General features: G+C 39.7%; 1 protein-coding gene and 1 non-coding gene across 4 annotated transcripts in view; one reads left to right on the top strand and one right to left on the bottom strand.

Annotated features, from left to right (window-relative positions):
- Positions 1-18,450, bottom strand: part of LOC126278966 (guanylate cyclase 32E) — an 829,856-nt gene that overhangs the window by 766,387 nt on the left and 45,019 nt on the right. The gene's annotated exons all lie outside the window — the stretch shown is intronic.
- Trnap-cgg (transfer RNA proline (anticodon CGG)) lies at positions 3,941-4,015 on the top strand. Its single transcript has one exon. It is a non-coding gene; the product is annotated as a tRNA-Pro (tRNA).

The following is an 18,450-nucleotide window of genomic DNA, read 5'->3' as shown; positions in this document are numbered from 1 at the left end:
CGGTATGAATTATTTACATAAGAGCTTTCAGTATACAGTAATAAATTTCGTTGGTTATAAAAGAAAAACTTATTTGTAGTATAGTGCCCTCAGATGAGATACATAAGATAGTTTTACGTAGCATCAGTCCTCTGTTGTTGGCAACCATTGTAATTGGCCTAACTAATTTTGCCAAATACGTCACTTCAAGCCTACTTCCTCAAGAAAAAGTTCATTCAATCTTTATCCAAGCTTAAAGGTAAACAGTGGTTATGCCGGACATATGCTGCCGAGTACGTTCAGCTTAGCGTTTTCGCTGTCACAGCGATCACCGAGTATTAAGTAAAAATACAGACAGGCTGGTTGAAAAGTAAATATTAGTAACGCTATAATACACCTTTACATACAAACGAGTCAATTTCCGAATGAAATTCGTAAGAACTTTACTAATACATTTTCTACTGGAATCTATTACTCTGATGTGTGTAGAAGAAATTTACGCAAATCTTGCGCACTTCTGGGCACAAATAGTTAAAATACTGACATAGCATCAGTTTTGTTCCCGATATAATTGAGTCAGGGTATTAATGCGTTTTTTTTCTGGAAATGATATCAATTTTTAATAGAAGGATTAGCGATAGTAACTATAACTTTCATTTGCTTTTGCAGTTTATTTAAATATCATGGAAACACATCGCAGTGCACTATACAAACACGATACACCCGCCACACGCGTTTTGTCCATATTAACGAGGAAGTTGGATGCTTGTTCGGTCAGGTGTATGTGGCAGTCTGTTTGGCTACATGTGGTTCCTGTGGCTCATTCGTATAACTAAAAGCAAATCACTGTCGAAAAAGTGGCATGAAAATGCAGTTTCCGTCCGCAAATAATCTGTACTTTCCGCAAGCGACGTCTCTATACATTTCTAAAACTCGCCCTGTATATGAGAAAAATTTTCCAAACAAAACGCGATTTGCATCACATACTTTCTTCAAATACCCGTTTCGGCCGAACTAGGCTATACTTTTTTGTAATCGGTTATGCCTGTTGTTGTTGTGGTCTTCTGTCCAGAGACTGGTTTGATGCAGCTCTCCATGCTAATCTATCCTGTACAAGCTTCTTCATCTCCTAGTACCTACTGCTACCGTACATCCTTCTGAATCTGCTTAGTGTATTCATCTCTTGGTCTCCCTCTACGATTTTTACCCTAAGCGCTGCCTTCCAATACTAAACTGGTGATCCCTTGATGCCTCAGAATATGTCCCACCAACTGAGCCCTTCTTCTCAAATTTCTCACCGGTTCTGTTCAATATTTACTCATTAGTTGTTTGATCTACCCATCTAATCTTCAGAATTCTTCTATAGCACCACATTTCGAAAGCTTTCATTCTTTTCTTGTCCAAACTGTTTATAGTCCATGTTTCACGTCCATACATGGCTACACTCCATACAAATACTTTCAGAGAAGACTACCTCATACTTAAATCTATACTCGATATTAACAAATTTCTCTTCTTCAGAAACGCTTTCCTTGCCATTGCCAGTCTACATTTTATATCCTCTCTGCTTCGACCATCATCAGTTATTTTGTTCCCCAAATACCAAAACTCATTTACTACTTTAAGCGTCTCATTTCCTAATCTAATACCCTCAGCATTACCCGACTTATTTCGACTGCGTTCCATTATCCTCGTTTTGCTTTTGTTGATGTTCATCTTATATCCTCCTTTCAAGACACTGTCCATTCCGTTCAGCTGCTCTTCTAGGTCCTTTCCTGTATCTGATAGAATTACAATGTCATCGGCGAACCTCGAAGTTTTTATTTCTTCTCAATGGATTTTAATTCCTACTCCGAATTTTTCTTTTGTTTCTATTACTGCTTGCTTAATATACAAATTGAATAACATCGGGGTTGAGCTACAATCCTGTCTCACTCACTTTCCAACCACTGCTTCCATTTCATGCCCCTCGACTCTTATAACAGCCATCTGGTTTCTGTACAAATTGTAAATAGCCTTTTGTTCCTTGTATTTTACCCCTGCCACCTTCAGAATTTGGAAGTGAGTATTCCAGTCAACATTGTTAAAAACTTTCTCTAAGTTAACAAATGCTAGAAACGTAGGTCTACCTTTCCTGAATCTATTTTCTAAGATAATTGGTAGGGTTAGTATTGTCTCACGTGTTCCAACATCTCCTCGGAATCCAAACTGAGCTTCCCCGAGGTCGGCTTCTACCAGGTTTTCCATTCGTCTGTAAAGAATTCGTGTTAGTATTTTGCAGCCGTGGCTTATTAAACTGATAGTTCGGTAATTTTCACATCTGTCAACACCTGCTTTCTTTGGGATTGGAACTATGTTCTTCTTAAAGTCTGAGGGTATTTCGCCTGTATCATACGTCTTGCTCACCAAGTGCAGTTATGCCTATATAGTATAATTGTTTAAGGCTACACAATGTAATGGGTGAATAGTTTAATCACGTTGAAGTTAAAACAGAAGCAAAATAAAGTAAAATACCAAACAGCTTTGAAAGTACCAGTTGATCGTCATCATACTGTCAGCACAGACACGAAAGTAGTGTGTGTGCTGACCCTCTGATGAAGAACAACCTTGGGTCTGTAGGTAAGCTAAATGTAGACCTCTGTGCTTTCTCTGGGAGGTACTACCCCCATAGCAGCGCCAGGCAGCCTCCACTGTGTTTGGAGAGAGAATTTCCGGCTGTGGCAGTGGCAGCGGTCGGGCGTGTACACAGCGCTCGGCAAGCAGGTCCGAGCTCCAAGCTGTGTTTGAGCTCGGGCCCACTGGCACACGGAAGGCAGGCAGACCTCGGTAACAACTGTACCGTGACCATGGGTGGTACAGTACTTCACACGGAGTATCTCCTTTTGAACGTTCCAAAACAGAAGAGATACATTAGCGGTTCGCCGAGACAGAATTTGAAGAACGGTCTGAAATACGACTTTTTCCCACGACATTTAAACTCAACAGCGAAAACATTATGAAAACTGCCACAGGAATAGTGAATGCAGCTTGTTGGCGTTGCAGGCACGAGTAGTAGAGCGCTTCCGTAAGATCGTACAAGAATGTAACAGGACATAGAGAATGCTCCACTGAACAACTTGAGGTAGGAAGCCTGAGATCGGAGAAGCCGGCTTCACGAGATAAGGAAGTAAACTTGTGTACCGCTTTATCTAGCATTACTGTTTTTCAGCTTATTGACAAGTAACATGATTACAATTTTACATGCACTGTGCTGTTTAATTACATGTACAGTTTTTATTTCCTGCAACGAAACAAGAAGGACAAGCCGTGTCTTCTACCTGGCCGTCTGAATGGACACCTGTACTAGAGGTTCGTGCAAAGAGTTCTACCTGAGTTGTTGGAGAACATACCCTAGGCTGAAACTTCCTGGCACATTAAAACTGTGTGCCGGACCTAGACTCGAAATCGGGACATTTGCTTCTCGCGGGCAAGTGCTCTTCCAACTGAGCACGAATCATGCCGCGTCCTCACAGCTTTACTTCTGCCAGTATCTCGTCTCCTACCTTCCAAAATTTACAGAAGCTCTCCTGCGAACCTTTTCAGGACTAGCACTCCTGAAAGAAAGGATGCTGCGGAAACATGGCTTAGTCACAGCCTGGGGGATGTTTCCAGAATGAGATTTTCACTCTGCAGCTCATATGGTAGAGCACTTGCCCGCGAAAGGCAAAGGTATGGAGTTCGAATCTCTGTCCGAAACACAGTGTTAATGTGCCAGGAAGTTTCATTACAGCGCACACTCCGATGTAGAGTGAAAATCTCATGCTGGAAACATCCCCCAGGCTGTGGCTAAGCCATGTCTCCGCAACATTCTTTCTTTCAGGAATGCTAGCTCTGCTAGGTTCGCAGGAGAGCTTCTGAAAATTTGGAAGGTAGGAGTCGAGGTACTAACAGAAGTAAAGCAGTGTGGACGGGGCGTGAGTCGTGCTTGGGTAGCTCAGTTGGTAGAGCACTTGCCCGCGGAAGGCAAAGGTCCCGAGTTCGAGTCTCGGTCCGGCACACAGTTTTAAACTAAGGGAAGTTTCATATCAGCGCACACTCCGCTGCAGAGTGAAAATGTCATTCTGGATACCCTAGGCTGTTCGTGACAGGATGTGAATACAACAGGACGGGGAACCACCACACTTCAGTGTGGACGTCCGCAGTCATCTCAGTGCTGTAAATCCTGATCGCAGGATTGGAAGTGGAGGTCCTACTTCATGGCCTGCGAGGCCACCTGAACTGAATCCCGTTGATTATTTTCCATGGTGATATCTAACGTCACTTGTGTATGAGAACCCAATGGATACGGAGATGGAATTAGTTGCCAGAATTCTAGCTGCCTGTTCTGTGATTTGGAACACACCAGAGATATTTGTCAGGGTGCGTCAGAATATTGCACTCCGATGTCACTCTTGCACTGAGGCTGACGGCCGTCAGTTTCAGCACATTTTGTAAGATACAGTACAAATGGTAAGTTAATTGTGTCAGTGATGGTATTTGCATTTAACTCTACCTAATGTGAATAAAATAGCGCACATTAATCTCATTTTATACCTATTACCTCCGTATGCTGGCTTCTCCGACCCCACCTCGATCGTCACATTGTTCATTGGAGTATCCTCTATGTCCTGTTATATTTTTGCATACTCTTACTGAAACACCCTGTGTATATGAGGAGCAGAGACGAATGGCGATGACACGGGACGTAAATGAGAATATCTCTACCATAAGCCACTCTGACAAAGGACGGAGTTTATGACTCGGCGCCTGGGAACGACCATCTCGGAAACTGCAAGACAATCGCTTGTTAGCGTGCTTCTGTCGTGAGCATTTACGGGGAGTAGTTTAAGGGCAGTAATGCAACACGATGGCGACAAGGTTTTGGACGTCAACACCTCATCACGTATCGGGCAAGTTGGAGGTTTGCCCGCTTTGTAGAGCCAAATAGGCAGTGATCAGTGACAGATCTAACGACAGAGCACAATACTGGCACAGGATCAAGCTTTTCGCATCACGCTGTTCAGCGTACGTTGTTGAAGGTGGAACTCCGCAGGGTTCTCAACTCTGTTATACTGGAAGGACTGGAGAGTCTCAGACGTGTATACAGAAGATAGCTACAGAAAACGAAGAAGTTGGTGTGATTTCTGTACTAAAATTGGTAAATGTCAAATATGTGATTTTATTGGTTGCATTTTGTTGAGATAAATTTATTGAATTATCGATTCTGGCTGAAAGTCCAGGCCCTAAGACAGGTATTCTTGTGGCCGGCCATTGTCAGAAACAATGCCCCATGTGAATATAAAGTGCTCGTAGATCATCCCTGAAGATGGCTTTCGGGAGGTTGTAAATTGTGGAAGGAAAAAATATTTTCGGAAAACATACGAATCTGCAAAGGAGTGGGAAACACGATGCACTCAGGCCAAGAGGATTATAGTTGACTAAAAGTATATCAGTAAGAGTGGATGTTTAAATTTTGTAAGGCAGTTACTTGCTGGTTCACAAAAATAGTTTCGTAGCGGAGAGGAAGATTCAGGAGTGCGTATGTGCAGCATTTTTATTGGCTGAAACGTGGAACCTTTCTTATAGTGTGAATTAGTGGCTAATCGTGGCAGATTCTTCAGAAGAAGGGTAATTGTTGTTATTATCTTAAGTTTTCATTGGTTGGAATATGGACTGCGACTGGTTGAAGAGAATCTAGCACTGGCAGAACCAGCAAGCATTTTGAGTAGGATAGCAGAGATTCACTTCGTCTTAGAGTTGCAGCGCGGTCACCTAGCACAAGAGTTGTAGAGAGGCGACGCTTCATATTAGAGCTTCAAAGACCGAAGACTTCCTCTTATATCTGCGCAGAGGGGGGACCTATCCCAGAGCATTCCATGGTCGCTGGGGCTGAACTTACAGCTTCCAGTTATCATTGCAGCCATCCTCCGCTCTTAAGCCTCAGGGCGACGGTAGGAAATGAGCCACATTTGACATGAGACATGATTAATAGACCAGTAAGTTGTTTGTCGTTAAGTTAAAGTCGTGATTTTCTAAATTAATTCACGAAGTTGGTTAGTTAAATTCTACAATGTTTAGAAAAGAGTGCTGGTGTTTGCATGTACTTTTCTGTCTTCTTTTCTTTAGTCTGTTCATTAATTCCACAATCGCTGGGCCCTGTCAGACCCGGCCACAGCGACCGTTACTGGAGAGCCCTGGTGCTGGTACAAAGGCTTGACGGATAACGGACAAATTCCCCTACAGGAAATATTGACAGTTGTCACACGCTTGGAAGAAGAGGTGATGCGCCTGCAACGCCGGAGTTTCAGCTAGCCCGAAAGAAGGATTTTCACAGCGCTTTGAAATTCGACATCAAATCACAGTCAACAATAAAGCAAATCTGAATACATCTGCCATCTCATAAAAATGAAGCGCATAAAATGACACAACAATACTTTCAATATCTTTGAAACTCCAGAAGTTAAAATTTCACAGTGACTAAAGTTTTTTACAATGAACCTCTGAACTGACAGCTGTTATGCACTTTATGCGATATCAACAAATAATATCTCGGATGACAGCATTGCACTACAGCTATCACTCACGAAAGCTAGAAACTGTATCTATTTAATTTCTTGATTTATTGCGTTTTTTTATTTCTCATTATGCAAATGTTTCTCAGAAGATGGTATTCTCCACAGTAAAGCAGCAAACGAATGCAACATGAACACCTCATATCTTGTCTTACATGTGTATTTATTTAATGACTATGTTACTTATTTAACTATTGATTACAATTGCTCATACAAAATCATGGTAATTTAAGATGTGGTTAACGCATATGTTATCTGACAACTCTATTCAAAAGAGAGTCAAAAGACACTTCCATCACACAGGCCTAAATAATCGTTTAAACAATAATCTGTTATCATTTAATGTGAGTGTACTTGTGCAAGAATATTGGCTTATTTATTTATGAAAATACCTCTAATTATACTAGGACATTTTGGAAAATAAGATCTAATAAGTCGCGAAATGAAAACCACAGGAAAAATCACAAATTTTTTGTTCGCAACTGTTAGCCACACCTTCCAGCTACCTCTAGTTGTCGCCGCTCCGACAAAACACTTTTCGTGGCGTTGTAGAAACTTTCCCGTACCCTTCTCACAGAAAGCACCCGCCTGTGCTTTCCGTCAATTCTCTACACTGCCAAAATGCTATCTTCGTAGTCAGCGGTTCGTGTAAGTAGAGACGAACAAATGAGGGAGCCAATTAAACGCTGTATTTTGGGTGACCAAACAGTCCCATCGAAACCGCTGGTATAGCTTCATGTGAAATCTCTCACCAAATCCACATACTTGGCGAAAGACACTGTTGTTTTAGGCATATCTGCGTGATCACTTTGCGCTCTGAACTGAAAACACCGGCGTGAAGCGATCGACAGGCACACTAAAGACACTGCCCAACACATCTGTGCAACGTTCCATAGGATTTTCTCAGGGGTTTCCATTTCGCGCCTAATCGGACCTTACTTTCCGAATATGCCTCGTATTTATTTGCATGGTCTGAGTGTGAACAAACGCTTTTAACATTTATTTAAATATTGTTTTTATATTAGTTTAGTCCGAAAAGTGGTAAGTAGTAGCAGAATCCCCTAACTACATAGGTTTCGTGCATCTTAGGTGGCTAAATCCATTCGCGATCACAGTAAACGAAATTTTCACCATCTCAATATAGTTCAGAGTTCAACATGAGAACTGACAAATACACAAGATAATCAGTAGTAACCTATATTCTGTCTATTCTTAATGCCACAATGCAATCGAAAACTTTTAGAGTACTTTAGTAGCCGTTCACCACTAGAGTACTCGTAAATCACCTACATAACTGAAAAATCACACGACACGAACAGAAGTGTTTCGTGGACTACGACCTAATGCTCCGATAGGTTCACCAGCAGCAAAGTCATCCTGCCGTGAAAGCCTTCATTCTACCATCAGTTCGTCAGCAAGAAAGAAAATCGAACATTTCCACAGAGCAGCGCAACATTTTCTTTCTCGCTGTCAGTTTTAACAGAAAATCTACAGTCCATGTCCGTCCCTATGTTTATTTAAGTATTGTATAGACTTTTGGCACGTATTGTATAAGAACATTCCGAAATCTGTTTTATCCACACTCCATACGAGACATTATTATTTCGATTTTCATGCCCACAAAATGGGCGATTCGAAAGGAGGAGCCGAAATTTTCGTCCTGACTCGATTCCTATAGCATATCCAGAATTAGGACGCACGCATGTCCGTTTCCTATACATACTTAGCAATTACGAAGCACTGCCGGATACAATTTTAAAAGATGAAGTACTATGGGCTGGTTGTAACTGTTTAGTGAGGCAGCCTGCCTTAAAACAATCTGCGGCCGTCATGAGCAACACGCGTTTTATGTGCCACACTAACCGTATTACAAACCAAAAAGGTCTTGAAAGATGTGAACATATCAGGTGTAATCGTTAGCAAGCAGCGCTGTAGTTCTATCTTAACGTGAACACCTCTTATTCCAGTATATTTGAAGTTCAGCTTTTCGGTGCCTTAGGTAAACTTTTAAATAATCCTGTATATGACTTACTTTGTACTCATAGCACAATTAGAGCGAAACGCTGATGATGCTGCGTGATGTGATGCTACTCCATGATAACGCCCGTCCACAATCTGCTTGATACTATACAGGAGTTAGTTTGGCAAGACATGACGCACGCACCTTGATTAGCCTGAGCTTGCGCCCTCAGGTATTCACGTTTCCCGCTCTCTGTCAAACAACCAACAAGGAACTTCCTTTCCAGACGAAAATGCGCTCAGAACGTGGCTCAACCAGTTCTTCGCCTCAAAATTACGTGTTTTCTACTGTCATGGAACCGAAAAGCCAGCTTATGAGGCCGAGCGGTTCTAGGCACTTCAGTCTGGAACCGCACGATCGCTACGGTCGCAGGTTCGAATCCTGCCTCGGGCATGGATGTGTGTGATGTCCTTAGGTTAGTTCGGTTTAAGTAGTTCTAAGTTATAGGGCACTGATGACCTCAGATATTAAGTCCCATAGTGCTCAGAGCCATTTGAACCAATTTTTGTAGTCGAAATGTTACCCTACGTTCGCAGACTGATATAACCAGTGGAGAAGAATATACTGATGATGACCAATGTTTGTGACAAGTGTATCTACTGTGTTTATTAAATTTATGGAAAAATTCTACGAGCTTATTCACCAACCTAGTATTATGGCATATTGTAAAAACAGGTCCATCGCCTGTGGACTCCGAGTCGTTTTACCTAAGGCAGGCTATATCCGTAACAGCAGCGGTTTGTATATTGGAATCTAATGAGGAGGTATTAGGTGTTGTTCGAATGAGGTATGTTCGGATTCATTTCATTTATTTGTAGGTAAAATTGCATGCCCTGTATAAAACTTCTTCTCATTTCTTTCATTTTTATTTCTCAGATTCTGATGGCAACTTGAGGCGAAATGTATTAAAATATAGGTTTCTGTAATAAAAGCACTTTTCAAAAAGGAAAATTTATATTAATTTTAATTATTGATTTAATTTTACAAAAAAAACTTTAATTTCATTAAATAAAGAATACAACATTGTCTTATGAAGAAAAATGTGACAGTATAGCTACATAAGATGGATGGAGAGGGCATTACTGAAAAATAGAGCTATGCTTGCCGAAGGATATAAACACAGATTTTTCTCCATTCTCTGAATTATTAACGTTTCTGTAGTCAAAAATCTAATTTTTAACAAATATAATCCTTATTTATGTACATTACATATGAAAATTCGTTTTAATTTCAGTCCTCACTCTTTAGGAAACGCTTAAAAGAGCTGTAGTTTCCGTAAAATGTGCCTCAATTTATAACGTATATATGCAAATGGTTTAAAAAATTTTGGCCTGTTTGCTAAAAAGGAGCCATCTCTTCTTAGAATGATTTGAAGGAGTCCATCAATACATTGCAGAAATTAAAAAGTCTTCATTGTCTGAAGAAATAGATTTTGTCCATTACCCGGGAAGATATGAACAGTAGAATTACACTCTGTGTGGAGTGCGTCTGGAATTCAGCGGAATATATGTAATAATTTGACTTCCATTGTCTGCATTACAGATGCCTAACAGTACTATACTTTAATCGGTTTCTTCAAAATACGAAGAACTAACTAACTGAGTCCCTCATAACCAGTGTTACTTTCTGGGAACATATTGAAAAACAGGTCTAACTGATATATTACCAATAAACACACGACTAACCTAAAACCTTTTCGTAGGAAAAACTATATTAGAGGAAGAACTATGTTCCAGATGTTCTCCAAGGACATATTTCTCCACTTTTAAAACGTATGTGTTGGAATTACGGGGCGAACTATTTATTAACGTCCAGAATATTGCTTTTTAGTATTTAAACTACATTTTAATATCGTGAAGTTCTTCTTAAGCATTTGTGTGTCGTCTACACAGTCTAGCCTACTAACAATAGCTTTACAGAGAATTTATTCATTGACAACGTCCTCAAATGACAATACGGGTAGTATATAAAGTAGTGGCTTACGTCATTAATAAAAGATAAACGGATGACAGACACTGTCCCCAGTAGATCCGGCCCTTAAAAAAATTTCAGATAGTCGAATATTCCGAAATACCTTGTAACCAGTTTCACATGACGCATGTCGAACATGTTACAAAAATAGGTGTAGGTGTGTAGGTGCGTTGATGCTCCCTCTCATATGTGTGCCTATATATATATATATATATATATATATATATATATATATATATATATATATATATATATATATATATGTGTGTGTGTGTGAGAGAGAGAGAGAGATAGAGAGGGGAGGGGATGAAAATATATACTTGTTTGTGTACAGTAAATGATCATGTGATTCGTCGCTATTGCAGTTTGGATATTGATCAAAGGTTAGCTTATCCATATCTGCGTATGAACCACGTCAGAATTTGTTTGTGTAAAACTGATGACACGTCCCACATTATAGCTATATTTCATTCAACTCGTCTTTGGGGTTACGGCTAATTGAGTAACAGCTAAATAATTGCTCAGCCTTACGTTTTCAGTTACTGGGCAGTCAACATTCAGTTTGCTCTACGTATCGCTTATGCTAACTCGTAACTGAGGCAGATGCAGTAGAGGTAAATCACTGAGCAGTATTCCACAGGACCCATCTCTGTGTACTGAATTGCAGTCCTCTTTTCGGTTGTTCAGTATTGACTCCTCACAGGAAAATTATTTGGCACACTGTTTGTAATTTGCACAGAAGAATTGGCACAATAATTGTTATTAATGTCATTAATGTACTGCCGGCCTCGGAAGCCGAGCAGCTCTAGGCGCTTCAGTCCGGAACCGCGCTGCTGCTACGGTCGCAGGAATAGCAGTACACTGTATTATTTTAGCCACATTCGTTGTATAATGTTGATTGTGAAGTGTTTTCAAGATTACTGTTCCATGCAATGGTACAGCTGTAAATATCGCTCTGCTGCAAAACTATTTACTGTGTATGCTGCAATCAGCACATAGTAACTTATCAACATGTACCCAGTAGGAAACAAAGCGAACTTGACTAATGAATATTTCTGTGACAGTTCCATTTGTTACATTCAACCTGACGGTTTGCAATTTATAATGAAATATTATCCTCCTAAGCCATTACGTTCTAAAAGATGAGGCAATGTGGAATGCGAACAGAAAACAATTTTTCTCTAATACACAGACTAACAGCTCTATTTCATAAGTACAGAAGCCTCAAAACGAACGAATTCGTTACATGTTTCCGAGAAAACTGACTTTCCGAGATAATATTTGTGGAATAGTGCATCTTGATTATGATATAGACACTACTGATACTGGATAAGCACCTGAAGCATATGAAATGTAGTTAAATGATTAGTTAAACGAACAGATTATTTTAGAGAATGAACCTGTGCGTAAATGGCACAACAAATCTCTTCTGCAATTTTATATATGCAACATGTTAGAGGAAAATATAAAGAAAGACGAGATCTGGGGGCCACCCTTTTAAAATGGGCTGTGACGCAAGACTCGATGTCATTAATCGAATGAAGTTATGACTTGTTGCAGCGTTTTCTCATAACTGTACGAGTGTAGTTGATGCTAACAGTGTCCGCCCTAGTTGTGCTACGTAATTGGTTTAGTTGTGGCTTTTCAGTTTAGTTTCTCCGTTTACCATACTTTGTTTAAGGGATTATGGTGTGAAACAGTGATTTGTCTTGGTGGACGTAATCAATACTTCACAAAAAGAAATAGTTTTCCTCAAAAGGAGTGCTGACAGATGCAACAAGAGAACTGGAGAACACTTCTATTATATCTGCGATACATCCCTTTGTCGGTGACAGTCAGAGCGCCTCCAGGGGAGTTCGATTTCCGGTGTTTCGATTTTCCCAGAAGGTAGGAAGAAGATGGAAGATGGCTGCAGGAAATTTATCAGAAACAGAAAGCCTTTTGACATGTTGTGTGCCAGCGGATGAGAGAGAAGGCCACATAGTTTAAAAGTGAGGCTACTCTCTGCCCCTCCCCCTATTTCCTCGACTGGCAAATTGAAGACGCAGTTCCTTCTGTTGTCGAAACATTCTGCATCCACAAGTAGTTAATTCAACCTAGAACTTTTGTATCATCGGCCTAAGACAGGTAGCAAAGTTAGGGTTAGTATAGTTGCACTCAGTGGTTCAAGTGGTTCAAATGGCTCTGAGCACTATCGGACTTAACATCTGTGGTCATCAGTCCCCTAGAACGTAGAACTACCTAAACCTATCTAACCTAAGGACATCACACACTTCCATGCCTGAGGCAGCATTTGAACGTGCTAACGTAGCGGTCGCGCGGTTCCAGACTGGAGCGCCTGGAACGGCTCGTCCACAGCTGCCAGCTGCACTCATTGAACAAACTTTAACAAATTAAAGGTTGTTCCACACCGGGAGCCAAACTGGCATCGCCTCCTTATAGCGAACAATCAGCTCAACCATTTCCGCATCCATCAACAGCCGCCGTAACCGTGTAGACCATCCCTGTAGTACCTACTCAAATTCTCAGTGTCACTCAGATTATTTCCAATTTACAGCCAGAGGTTCTGCTATGGGGATTGTGCGAATAGCACCGCTTTGGTAACAGAGAACTCAGAAACATCCTTGGCAATGAAATTTGAGATAGCATAGATGGTTAGGAGGCTATTAGTGGTAAGAAGGACATCCTGGCTCGAACCTGCTGTGGCTCTTTCTTGGTTCTGCACCTCTGTCGGTAAAAACAAAACACTTTTAGGAATACTGTCCGACTGTTAGACCCCTTTTTCTCAGGAATCGGTGTCAAGCTAAAATTAATATGAAACGGTAGCGTCTGCGGTTCCTTGACGGTATAAAACTTTAAGCTTCTAAGTCATCTCAATTAAAACTCGCGAACTCACTCATCAAAACCTGCAGGGGTACTGCACGTTGGCCTAGAATCATGAAGTGTGGCAAGAAGCAAGAGCTCTCAGTACAAGTAAAGAGAAAAACAGAAATTTTATAACTATGTCACATAATTTTTTTCGTCTTCGTTGTCCGTCTGTCTCTCATTCCGTCTGTTAAGACACCTTTTTCTCACGAACGGGTAGAAGTGCGAAGTTAAAATTTACGTCAGATAGTAAGGTCTAAGGTCCTTGCAGGTATAAAAACTTTAAGCTTCCAGAATGAAATTTGCACTCTGCAGCGAAGTGTAAGTTGATATGAAACTTCCTGGCAGATTAAAACTGTGTACCGGACCGAAACTCGAACTAGGGATCTTTGCCTTTCGGGGGCAAGTGCTCTACCATCTGAGCCACCCAAACACGAATCACCACTCATCCTCACAGCTTGAGTTAGAGGCTCGGTCCGGCACACAGTTTTAATCTGTCAGGAAGTTTCGCTTTAAGCTTCTTAGTCAATACCGTTAAAAGATACGGTTATATACATCATACATTTTGAAAATCTCGAACTCACTTACAAAGACCTATATATGAACTATCTACATGCATAATTAAATTTATACAGAAACCTTAAAGCGTAAGTGTTTACTTGGACTTACTCTATTTTCTTTATTTTGTCGCGGCAGTTTCGTTAAATTTTACCATGAAATTGTATCGGTTAATGCGCACACAATGTTTATTTATTGATTATTCTGGTTTCGACTTTTCACCTGTCAGGAAGCCACAAGTTACCTCGGAAGATAGCTACGTCGGATCCTATAGGAGTGTACATATTCTCTGTTAATTTAACTGTAGTTGCATTTACTCATGATAAACCTGTCGCAACAGTTGAAACTCTACCGAAATAAAAGGCGTCAGAGTTATTCACTATAGAGTTTTCTTGCTCTTAAATTTTGGACTCAAAGTGCAAATAAAGTATAGGTGTGCTTTAATGCTATGGCACAATTCTCTTAATCATCTCGACGTACACCTAAATAAGAGATTTTTAGGCAGAAAGTTATAAACGTGAGTTTACGAGAGATATCGACGAATTCTCAAGTGATTTCTTTCATCGTCTACTTTGGAAGTAACTGTAACAGAGAGCGTGAACAAAAGAAGCCAAGGTCCTAATTTTAGAAGTTGTGTGGTAATTAATGGTATCAGATAGAAATGTTTTGTGACTGAAGGGACTTCCTTTACACCGGAAAATACAATCAATCTTTCCTTCCAGGAGTGCAAACTCGACGACTGGATACTTCATAAAAAGAGACATTCTGCGACACAAATAGCTTACTTCCTGAAAGCAGCTGGTCTGTTTCTAGACCGGACGGACGTGCTGTTCAAGCGTTTTCGCTAGTAAGCTTGCAAACATTAGGCAGATGTCCGGACCCAACGAGACACCAGAATGGTTCTTAAAATAGTGAAACTTACTACAGCAAGTGACAACAGCTAGAATACGCTGATATTTTCCAGGAAAACTCGTGATTTGAAAACGTATTTCATTGTACGTGCTCATGTCAACTAACAGAAACGGTTGATATTAACAGTGCCAAAAACAAGCTAGTAAACTTTAGAAGAAGCATTGTGTTAGGCAGGAAACAAATAAAGGGAAATAAAGCAGTAGTCCTGATCTGTTAATTTTTTACTGTTTCGGAATCACGTTCATGTAATTTCAGTTTGAGACATTTTTTTTTATTTATCCATTGTTAATGTGACGCTGAACATGGTCTTCACATACGACATTATTTCGACGATGCAAGGCACTGCTTGAATTGATTTTATTTTATAAGAAGTCCTCCAGTACGTTCAAGTATTTGAAGAGCAGTGCATTAAATTTACTGGTTACTGTTAAACGAATGAAGCTGTTTCAAATGAACGCAGAATTTTGTCACCGTGATTACGCGTTAGTGTGTATGTGTCAACGAATCGCAGTATAAAACAGAATAATACCGGCCGCTGTGCCTGCTGCTGTAGTCAACCATCAGCGATGCAATTCTAGCGAAGTGTTCGATTGACGTTTGCTGTTTTATTTTATATTGTAAAGTGTTGAAGCACTTCGAAGCAGGGGAAGCTTAGTATGTACCCTAGGGCGTTCTTATTTTTCTACTTTAATATTTTTGAACACTAACCCTCCAGTATTGTTTGTATTACTCTAAAACATGTCTGTAAATATGTATATATATTTTTTTCAACCAGAGCACTGGAGCCCGTGCCAGCTTTAGTGCGAATGTTCGCAGACATCGCGCTGACGTCATCTCAGTGCAGTCATGTTACCGATCGCGTTGCACGTATTTTCCAGTTGGTATCGATGATTTCACATCCATTACGTATTGTTGCCAAATAACGTCTGTTTTCAGTGGGAGATACAAAACACAAAAAAACTGGATACAAATCATCACCAAATGGAGAATTGTTGGAGATTATATTCTATCACATAAAGGAAGCAAAATTAACCGTTACTGAAAGTCCTGATCTTGTGGTTCGCGAATGCAATACATTTTGAGAGAAGACGAGAATTCCGTCTATAGCTAGAGAGCATTGTTCACAAAAAGATATTAACTTGCGCCGGCCTGTGTGGCCGAGCGGTTCGAAGCGCTACAGTCTGGAGCCGCGCGACCGCTACGGTCGCAGGTTCGAATCCTGCCTCGGGCATGGATGTTTGTGTTGTCCTTAGGTTAGTTACGTTTAAGTAGTTCTAAGTTCTAGGGGACTGATCACCTCAGAAGCTAAGTTCCATAGCACTCAGAGCCATTTGAACCATTTTTTTTTATTAACTTGCATTCGAGGCGGAGAGAATTGTAAAAATCGCAAAAGTGTCAATTTGTGTTTAAGGCCGTGAAGACAGGTTTATAAATAATTAAAGTAGATGTTATCGCAAATGCCAGTCTCCTACACACAATCAAGTAGGAGGAAGACAGGACGTTTATTCTTCAGGAGAGGGAGCCAAGGTGGAAAGAGTAGATCGAATAATTGCGGGTAGAGAAGAAAAGGAAGAAAAAATCTGGAAGAAGAGAAAAACGCAGGAGAAACAAAAGTACACAGCATGTACTACTACATCATCCCCACATTCTCATCGTATTGTCCCGCACTACATTCGTAGTGCCCCCGCCCATTATACTCATTACTGTTTGTGCATTCGCACAGAAGAAGATTGTCAAGTGGCCGGTGAGCCTTAACTATATATATATATATATATATATATATATATATATATATATATATATATATATATATATATATATATATATATTACTAAGTAAAAATATATATTAACAGCTTTTCCTCATAGAATCAGACAGAAGAAGAGATGACAACGGTCTGAAATAATAAAATCAGCCTTCACGGATGGAACCCCTGCATTTATTACTGTTCATTGGGTGGTAACAACAATTTATTGCTTAACATGTTTCTTCCTTGATCACAGATTTAACTATTCACTGAAAACAAAAATACAATAAGAGATGTCTCTCTTTTCATTTTAATTGTATATGTCATCCGTGGCTTCAGTGCAGTGGAGCTATAAAACGTACACATCTCGATTTCTGCTTCTTGAAAGATCTGAATCATATGAAAAGATAGACTCCACGATTTGAGAAGTAACTAGAAGGAAATTTAGTCATCATTTGCAATAATTATCAGAACAGTTGTCTCTCTTATTGCTGCTTGATGATGGAGTAGAGGTACAAACCAAAGTCAAATAGCAGTATTGACTTTATTATTTGCAATAATTATCAGAACAGTTGTCTCTCTTATTGCTGCTTGATGATGGAGTAGAGGTACAAACCAAAGTCAAATAGCAGCAGATTTTGACAGAGAGAACCTACAAGTTTAAAAGGGATTATTCTTTTTTGTGGTCAACTGAATGGACAATTATATCGAAAGTTTAATATTATTCTGATTATTATTTATTTCAGATTTTAATTACGTTAATTTGCTTCTCCTAATTCAATCTTATTTTCATTTCAAAGAAAACATTAGCCGCCTTCGTTTGAAGGAAGAGCAAAGATCTGTTCTCTTGCCTGATGATTGTGGACACTATTTTTATTCAAGAATGAACTTTGACATGGACAATCAGTACTTTATTTATAGACGCTAAAAGGATAGTTAAGGAGTTAAAAGGCGTTAACGAGTCTGTTGAAAGGTGTGTTAAATTAATGCAAGATTTTCGTAGACTACTGGGTAAAGACAATGAGCAAAATGAATTTTTGTTGTGTTGTGTTCAAGGATATAATGGACTGCACCCGGATTGCAAGGAAGAGAGAGAAAACATTTAAGAGATGAGCACAAAATGTTTCGAAAAAAGTGAGGCAAAATGGGAGACATCCTAATGTACCCAGTTTCGAACAATTTTCATTTGTTAGATTTGTTCATGAAATAAGTTTTCTGTTACGAGTCACGATTCTCTTTTTGTTTACGCCTTGCATACGCATTCTGGAAATGATTCCCATTTTTAAATGCTTTTTCTGCCTGATACGCCAAGTATTTGTGACGTTTACCACGAGTAAGATGTTGTATTGTCCTCTTGCCTTTGCTGTAATTACAGACATTTGAGTAATTTTAATTATTGATCGTTCTTTACATAGAGTTCTTTCCAAAGTGCACCACTAATTTCACATACAAATCGATCTCTAACTAAACATTGCTAGTGTTTTTATGCAATTCAGTAAAAATAACAGAACAATGTAGTATCATAGAAGACATCACGAGCAAATGGCATAGTACACGGAAAGTACACTAGGGAAAAAGGAATTATTTCCCAAAAAGAGTCGTGCAAAATATATATAAAAGGAAAATTGTGACTAGTAGCAGAAAAATTATTTCACAAACTGAATGATTTTAGAGACGCAGACCTTTACCATCGTACCTAAAGGATATGACAAGAAAAGCTTATATTTATGACATCAAATTGCAACTAACGGAGAGTAATACATTATTGTGTTGTCAAAGACGTTAATAAATGTAGCCCAAGCTATGTC

This window comes from Schistocerca gregaria, chromosome 1 (genome assembly GCF_023897955.1).
Source record: "Schistocerca gregaria isolate iqSchGreg1 chromosome 1, iqSchGreg1.2, whole genome shotgun sequence".
Lineage (NCBI taxonomy): Eukaryota > Metazoa > Arthropoda > Insecta > Orthoptera > Acrididae > Schistocerca > Schistocerca gregaria.
This window is presented reverse-complemented; position numbering and strand designations above follow the sequence as displayed.